This window comes from Puma concolor, unplaced genomic scaffold (genome assembly GCF_028749965.1).
Source record: "Puma concolor isolate L17-30 unplaced genomic scaffold, mPumCon1.1.hap2 unalloc_scaffold_5, whole genome shotgun sequence".
Classification (NCBI taxonomy): domain Eukaryota; kingdom Metazoa; phylum Chordata; class Mammalia; order Carnivora; family Felidae; genus Puma; species Puma concolor.
Window position 1 is genome coordinate 1,918,563 of NW_028240258.1, and position 8,532 is coordinate 1,927,094.

An 8,532-nucleotide genomic window follows, 5' to 3' on the forward strand; every position below is an offset into this window, starting at 1 on the left:
TTCCATAGGTTAAAAATGGTGATTTCTGGTCTTTCTCAGGAAGGCAAACTCAGTCCATAGTCTAGGCACCCATCTGCAGTCTAGAATGCATTGGGGAAGAAGGGGAACCCTAGCATCCCTCCTCAGGGGTCCTTAGTCAGCTGGTCAATGCTCACAGAGGCCTCATTTGAGGGACTCCTTTGGTCACTTTGACACCAGGAACCTCTGACATATCCTGCATGTGGGACATCACCCAGGAGTCTGGGAAGGGGGATTCTAGGGGTAATGGACCTTCTTTACTTCTCTCTTTCTACTTGTCTCTCTAGGAGGAGCTGGGAGCTTCTCTTTGGTCCTCAAGGACTCTCTTTGGGATGCTTTTTTTAACCTACTGGAAACAATCTGACTTGTAAAATTTAGGAGAGGACTGATCTCCTGTAACACTGCATGGCCTTAGTAAGATCTAACAGTTAGATGTCTTCTGCAGGAAACAGGGCAAATGGACAGAGGTACCCTGGGTCCAGGCCTTCACAGCTCTAAATCAAGACCTGGACCAAAAAAAAAAAAAAAAAAAAAAAGAGGCCTCTTGCAGAGTGTGTTTGCCCAAAGAAATGTGTTTGACTAGTAAACTCCCTCCTAAAATACTGGATGTCTCAACAGGCCTCCCCACCTGATAGAACTCAGTCACTGGAGGAAACACAGGCCATCCTGACAAAGAGGACAAAGGGGACAATGAGTCTTTTACTCTATTCCTCCTAATAGATGTGGGGGCTTCTCTGTCATTCATTTCCTGGGTTAACAGCTATAATTGGAGGCAACTGGGGTTGGTCTACTCAGGAAGGGGACTTTAAGGAATATCCCTAAGCAGCTGCCGAAGCTCCCTTTGTTTAGGTGAAATTCCCTGTCTTCTCTGGCCTGACATGGACTCCATATTAATACTTTGGGGGAGGAAAAAAAAGGGAAAAAAGCCCCCACAAAACAGGGCATCTGCTCTTCTGAACCAGAAAGCTTCCTTCTCTGCCTCCTACTGGCACCTCACCTTTTCTGCCTTCCCTGCCCCCTCCTGTTTCTGCACCACCTTGGGTGCAGCCTGCATAAGTGGTTCCTATACCATCCTCAGTGCCTCAGGCACTATTGGCTCCTCTTCCCACTCTCTATGTCAAGGAGTAAAGAGCACCCCCTTGGACCACCCACTTCCAATTCCCCACTGGTGTTCCAGGTAAAAACTGACAATTGGGAAAAATTGTCTTTTAACAGAATGCAGGTGGAACATACTAGAAGTTCAAGCTAACTTAAGTTTGTTGCTTTGATACAGACCTGTCCTTAGAGTTATCAGCATTAAATATGAAAATTATTGTACCTAAGTGTGCTAAAGTTTAAATAAGCTATTACCTCTGTTGCCAATTTGTTAGCAAAATGATGACTTAAAATGATGCTTAATTGTGTCTCAAAGTTTTCATGGGTAATTAAGATAGCTTTCAAAGTCTTTGGTAACCTGAAACTTTAAAATTTTGCTTATATGATAAATGGGATTGAATTCATTGGATATCTAGGTCTTTTCCAAACAAAATGGAGTACTAAAGCACTGATTACTAAGTATAAGTTTGTGCTTTGCCTTCTTATTGCAGAGAAACTAAGGATATTTGAAGGTCTGTTGGTAAACATGCTGTGTGCTTAAGTGGTTCATAAATATGTCATCTAAAGAATTCTGTTATAACAGTTTACAACTGATTACTAGTTAATTTTCACTGGAGACTAAGGTTTTTAAGAGTTAAAATTCTGCTAGTACTTAAGACTGATGGAACTAAAGAAGGCAAGTATATGTGTAAAATATAGGAGGTGGGTCAGAAAAGTATAGGGAATGGAAATCCATTTTTGCTGAACGTGAAAAAACGTAATTTTGTCCTAAATGAGGCTGGCCGTTTGGATAGAAATGGCTTGCGAGAAAATCTGAATGCAAAGAAAAGTTGTAGAAGGTTCGTGAAGGAAAATCTTTGGAAAGGAATTTTATGTGTGTGGTTAGGAAGAACTATGGTAAAAGTGAAGGGATCTTAAAAGTAAACGGGTATAAGATTGAAATTCTGCTTTTCTCTCTGTTCAAAAGACAAAGTTTCCTTGGATTGTTGATATGCTTTTGATTATACACACACACACACACACACACACACACACACACACACACACACACACACACACATACACACACACACATATACACACACACACATACACACATATACACACACACATATATATACACACACATATATATATACACATACACACATATATATGTATTCACACACACGTATGTATATACACAATGTATGTGTGTGTGTGTGTGTGTGTCTGTGTGTATGATTGCAAAGGTTTTTTTCTCTTTTGTCTGACAGGAAAACCAGAGGTTATGTTTTGTCTTTTCAGGCCTTTCTTACTTAGTTAAAACTTCCCTGTATTAAAGAAGCAAAGTTTTGCTACCAACTATATAACCCTACATATTTGCCTTTGAATCTCTTCTTGCCGTTGTGGTTAATTAAGATTTGTAACGATCTATAATCCTATGTAGGATGTGCTTTACACCTTTCTAAGGTTTGAACAAACTTCCCAGGATTTAAATTATAAGTGAAGTCTTTGACCAATTAAGTCTTGCTTATTTGGTATGTTATGTTACACTGGAAGCCCTGTCAAATAATGGGAAAACTTAGGTTGTATTGCATGAGTTAATGGTATAACTGTTCAAGTATATATAAAATTCCTAAAGTTTAATATGTTTTGGTAATAAGATCATCACTTAATATGCTGATTATCAAAGTGTTATGTGTCATGGACATACCCAAATTTCCTTGTCAATTACATCATAATGAACTTTCATCAGATCTTTACCTATGTCCATTTTTGAGTCTTTTGTCATTCAAAGTTATTGTTCTCATGCTCTAACAAAATGTGTTTCCTATTCAAGGAAGTTTATAAAAAGGACTTTTATATACAGGTATAAATACAGGTATTTGACATCCTGAAAAACCCATAATTAAAATGGGTGAAAATTTCCAGAACTAAAAAGCTGCATTCAAACTGAGCAAGAATTAGTAACATGGGACTAAATAGATTATGGAAGATTGTAGTTTGTGACTTTTGTTTTTAAAATGTTGCTTGTCGTCTGGGGTACTTGGGTGGCTCAGTCACTTAAGCGTCCAACTTCAGTTCAGGTCATGATCTCACAGTTCGTGAGTTTGACCCCCCACATCGGACTCTGTGCTGACTCTCTCAGCTGCTGACAGCGCGGAGCCTGGAGCCCAATTCGAGTTCTGTATCTCCGTCTCTCTCTGCCTCTCTCTGGCCCCTTCTCTCTCTCTCTCTCTCTCTCTCTCTCTCTCTCTCTCTCTCTCTCTCTCTCGCTCTGTCTCTCTCAAAAATAAATATACACAAAATAAAATAAAAATAATAAAATAAAATAAAATAAATAAAATAAAATAAAAAATAAATATTGCTCTTTCCCTACTGTTTGCTCTTCTGAATTAAGGAAACTTTCACGTAAGATACATATGATACACAATAATAGGATAGTGTATTCATTTATAAACAAACCGAAGCATTTAACTTTTCTCTCTACCTAAACCTTCTGAAATTCAAAACTCTCAGTGAACATTCTTCCATGGCAATCATATGTATTTGCATAAGTTCAGTAAGAATCTATTCTCCATGTAAAAAGGACACCCTTGCAAATACTGATTAATTTACCAAGGCTTTAGCTGGAATGTCATAACGGAGAGACAGACATAGACACAGATATGACCACACACACTAAGGACCTAAGGTTGACTTAACGAAACATGGAGCCATAAAGCCCCTTAGAAATGTTGGCCTGATACCTTGCTTACAGAGTTCCCAGAACCCTTACCAGGTAAGTAAAAAATGTCACTTCCTGGCAGATGCAGGAACCTCAGGGTATCTTGGGGGAACTCTTGAAGAGGAATACACCCAAATCTAAACGTATTGCAGGCATGTCTGATGTAAGTGCTTGGTTTGGCTTTTGGCCTGCAGAGGCTACTAAAACTTCAGTCTGGAGATTCCTTATAAAAGGTTCCAGCAAAGCAAATTACAAGAGATCTACATGATCAATCACTATTCTTTTTTTTTTTTTTTTGCTTTGTTATGAAGTCTGTACCTTGCGGGGTGGGGGGTGGGTGTGAGCAAAGACTAGTTGGCATAGGGTCTCTTTTTTAAATTTTTAAATATTTGTTTATTTTTGAGGGGGGGGGAGGTGCAGAGAGAGAGAATCCCGGGCAGGCTGTATACTGACAGCACAGGCACAGGGCTTGAACCCGCAAACCGTGAGATCATGATCTGATCCAAAGTCGGTTGCTTAACCAACTGAGCCTCAGAATCACCCCTGATCAGTCACTATTCTTGCTGAGCTTATGTAAATAATTAGGCTCAGTTTGTTAAAACTGGACTTGTTTTATAAACGAATTAGTCTCGATTTGGCTACCTCTGGAAATCAGGGTTATTAGAGTAAAAAACTATGTTTCAATAACACATCCTTACGGATGTTAAATTCTAGTTCTGACTGTCTTTAAATGTTGTTTTCCTAAACTAGGCAACATGAGGTAAACTTCAGAAGAACTGTCACAGAAACACAGCTATGGACATTCACTGTGCTTGTTTTTCTATGGGGATAATGACAGGATACTATGGACATAAGATTATTTAAATAACTGGAAAAATGGGATGGATTCCACCAACAATTGTATATAAAAAGTCTTTTCTCACTGCAAACCTATCAACAGATAAAGACTATGGTGTTTTATTAAATTATTCACTTGAGGCTAGATTAATTTATAAATCTCTAAGTGAATATGCAAACCATATCCTCCCTAATCCTGATCTGATAGTTACTGAAAACACACCCCATATAAGCCCAGGAGACCTAGCTGAAAGTGTAATACAGCAGGAGAGTTAACTCCAAAGTGGAAGGGCCCTTACCACGTCATATTACGTATTCCCACTGAAGTGAAGTTAGAGGAGCACTCTTCATAGGCTCCTATATGTAAAATAAAATATGGACCCCCTTCACAGGAAGACACTAATGTGTCTTCTCATTGCTGTTAACCTGTGGAAGACCTGCAACTTCTCTTATGATGGTTTTACCTTTCTTTTTCATTCTCCTTTCCCCAATTTCTACTAACAGTTCCTTCTGACAATGCTTATTCCAAAGGATCACCATAGACATCTGAATTACAAACCAGAAAAGCCCATCTGATTCCTGCTGCCTGTTACCGCTCCAGCTGAGGATTTTTCAAGCCTGACATCTAAAAAACTTCTCACTGGCAGCGCAGGCAGACAATGGATTTGTAATTTGCTCTAACCATTAACCCACATTTTTCTTGCTTCATAAAAGTGTCTTATTTATTACCTACTTGCTTACTAAAAAAAAAAAAAAAAAAAAAAGGGAATCTATATAATGGCTAAATACCACCTGTTACACACTTAGGGCCTTCTATGACTCTCAATAACATTATATTATTAAATACTAAAACAAATACATAAGACAGTACTACAAAATAGAATGGCATTAGATGTTTTAAATGCTGGAACTTGTGGTCTTGTAAAAACAAAATGCAGTGTGTACTTCCCAGATTACCCCAAAAATTTCTCACACGAATACTCAAATTGGCGCTTTCAACAATCCCTCTCTTTCCTTTAATGGTTGATTAAACATCTAGACTGGAGGATTTTGTCAACTATCTTTTATTTGGGCTTCTCTTTCTTATCATTCTAATTATGTTTTGCTGTTTTCTCCCATGTCTCTCTGCCTGATGCCAAGACTCCAAAAGTACAATACCTTTAAGACAATAAATAATCCTTTCTATTCATGGAGGTTCACACATGTCCACACAGGATTCAGCTGCCTCCAGTCTTTGTAACTCCCCTATAAGTTCCCCAACAGACCAATATGGACCCATAGCTAGGGACATCTCTACACCCCTACTCAGCTGGAAGAGGCTACCAAAGATAAGGCCTTCCACATCAACAACCTTAATGATTTAATGGTCAAAACTGTACACGGGGGTTATGATGAGGAAACATAAGGCAGGCTGAGGGCAAGGCACAAGCTAGCATAACTTCACCCCCACACCCGGTAGAATATGTGTGATATTCCTCAGGCACTCCTGACTGCCCAAGAACAAAGCAAAGGGAAAAAAACCAAATGATTAACTGACAGAGATCACTGTCATGCAGGACAGGAATCTCCATAAGTTTACAAATGTCTTAGTAAATTCAAGGAAAAAGGCAACCTTATCAATAGCCTAGACTCGAGTCACCTGGAGCTCAAACTTCACCGTCCCCTCCATACTGATGTGGAGAACAAATCCAAGCAGGAAATGACCGGTAAAATTAAATTTCTCTATAACCTGCAGCCCATCAACAAACGTTCCAGGCCAATACAGAGTAGAGCACCCCTCCAGGAACCCCCTACAGTCCTAATGTTAATGCCTTACTAGAGGGAAAACCACCTTAGCTTGACAACAGAAAGACGTCTGGTATCTTAGGAATCCTCTTTAGCACATTAAAGTTTTCTGGAGGTCTCCGTTTGCCTTTACTTCCCCAACTTCGTAGTATATAACCAGTCACTCTTCACAACCCCAGTGCAGCTCTCCCTGCCCACAGGTCCTGTCCCTCTGCTTTAATAAAATCACTTTTTACACCAAAGATGTCTCAAGAATTCTTTCTTGGCCATCAGCTCCAGACCCCCACCACTTCAAAACCTCATGAGGCTGGCACACACAACTTGTTTGACAGCTTACGCTACCTGCACATGATTTTCCAAGGGTCTCAGCACAGCCCAGATCCCCACAGCAGCTCTAAGTCCACTATAGAGGACCGCTGCCACCTTCAGTGTGTGCCCTGCACAGTACTTCCCAAGAGGAAGAAAAGTAGACTTTCCTAACACACAGAAACAGACACAGAGAAGTAGACAAAGCAAAGAGACAGAGAAATATCTCCCAAATGAAAGAATAGAAGAAAATAATAGAAAAAAAAAAATGAAATGAAAGTGATATGAGTAATATGCCTCATATAGAACTTAAAGTAACGGTCATAAAGATACTAGATAGACCTGAGAGAAAAGTGGAACACGTCGGTGAGACCCTTATCACAGAAATAAAAAAGAACCACTTAGAGATGAAAAACACAATAAGTTGAAATTAGAAACAAACTAGATGAAATAAATAGCAAGCTAGAAGAAATAGAATGAGTCAGTGCCCAGGAGGACAAGAAAGGAAAAGAAATCAAGCTGAGCAAGTGAGAGAGAAAAAAGCCTATACAAAACAAAATGGAGAACTCAGTGATTCCATCAAGCGTAATTAATATTTGCATTATAAGGTGCTCTAAAGAAGAAAAGAGAGGAAAAGACGCAGAAAATTTACTTGAAGAAATAATAGCTGAAAATTTCCCTAATATTTGCAAAGAAAAAAAGACATCCAGATGAAAGAGACACAAAAATCCTCCAACAAAGTCATGTCTACACCCCCCAATGATGTCTACACCAAAACACACAGTAACTAAAATGAATTCCAAATGCAGCAAGACAAAAGAAAACAGTTACATAACAAAGGAAACCCCATAAGGTTTTCAGTGGGTTGTTCAGCAGAAACCTTGCAGACAAGAAGGGAGTGCCATGATATATTCAAAGTGCTGAAGGGGAAAAATCTGCAGCCAAAAATACTTTATCCACCAGACTATCATTCAGAATAGTAGGAGAGATAAGAAGGAGTTTCCCAAGCAAAATCCAAAGGAGTTCATGACCAACAATGAGCCCTACAAGAAACGTCACAGGGTAAAAGACACAGGGTAATGTCTTTAAGGGTAAAAGCAAGATCATGAGTAACATGAAGCACAAAGGGAGTAAAAATAAATATGTGTAAATATCAGTGTGACACCATATACCTAGCACATGGGGAGAAGAGGAGTAAAGTGTGAGCTCAAACTTAAGCAACCATCAACTTAATACACACTGCTATATGCAGAAGATGTTATATAGAAACCGAAAGGGAAGCACAAATTAAAAACCAGTAATAAAGGGGTGCCTGGGTGACTCAAATGGTTAAGTGCCGACGTTGGCTCAGACTATGATCTCACAGTTTGTGCGTTCAAGCCGCCCATCATGCTCTGAGCTGACAGCTCAGAGGCTGGAACTTGTTTAGGATTCTGTGCCCTCCTTTTTCTCTGCCTCTTCCCCTCTCATGCAGCCTCTCTCTCTCTCTCACTCTCTCTTTCTTTCTTTCTCTCAAAACTAAACACTAATTTTTGTTTTAAACCCAGGGATATAAAAAAAATAAATAAATAAAGAGTAAAGAATCCAAGCATATCATTACAGAAAACAAACATCACTAGAGAAGACTGCAAGGAAAGAAACAGATCCAAAAAAACAAACAAAACAAATAGCAAAACAGCAATAACTAAATATCTCTCAATGATTTCCTTGAATGTAAATTGACTAAATGCTACAATCAAAAGATACAACATGACAAAATGTGTTAAAAAATAATAAGACCA